This window comes from Penaeus monodon, chromosome 30 (genome assembly GCF_015228065.2).
Source record: "Penaeus monodon isolate SGIC_2016 chromosome 30, NSTDA_Pmon_1, whole genome shotgun sequence".
Classification (NCBI taxonomy): Eukaryota; Metazoa; Arthropoda; class Malacostraca; order Decapoda; family Penaeidae; genus Penaeus; species Penaeus monodon.
This window is the reverse complement of record NC_051415.1, coordinates 29771361-29771727: the sequence shown is the minus strand read 5'-3', so window position 1 is coordinate 29771727 and position 367 is coordinate 29771361. Positions and strand designations below refer to the sequence as shown.

General features: G+C 34.9%; 1 protein-coding gene across 7 annotated transcripts in view; it reads right to left on the bottom strand.

Annotated features, from left to right (window-relative positions):
• Positions 1-367, bottom strand: part of LOC119592694 (longitudinals lacking protein-like) — a 99390-nt gene that overhangs the window by 98326 nt on the left and 697 nt on the right. The gene's annotated exons all lie outside the window — the stretch shown is intronic.

Here is a 367-nt window from a genome sequence, read left to right as displayed (position 1 = left end):
GGTGTATAACTAATTTTAAATTGAAAATTTTAACATCTTCAATTTGCCATATCTAAATCATAGCAAAGTATTTGTCTCCATGTCCATCCTGTCAAAGTCAACAAACTTCCACAGCCTTAATTCTGGCAAGACAGAGATTGTCAACATTTATGCTGGCAATATAAAGCTCATCAACCTTCCTGGTAATTTAGTGTCAAATTAGGAACCAGGCCATGTTGTCTACCTAGGGTATATACCAAATAATAATGCTTTGATTCAAAACAGCTGTCAGGTACAAAGTAAACAGAATTTGTATTAGACAGAACGACAACATATAAGACACTATACCTGCAGCATTTCTGATACAATCTGAAAGTTACTCAGCCTG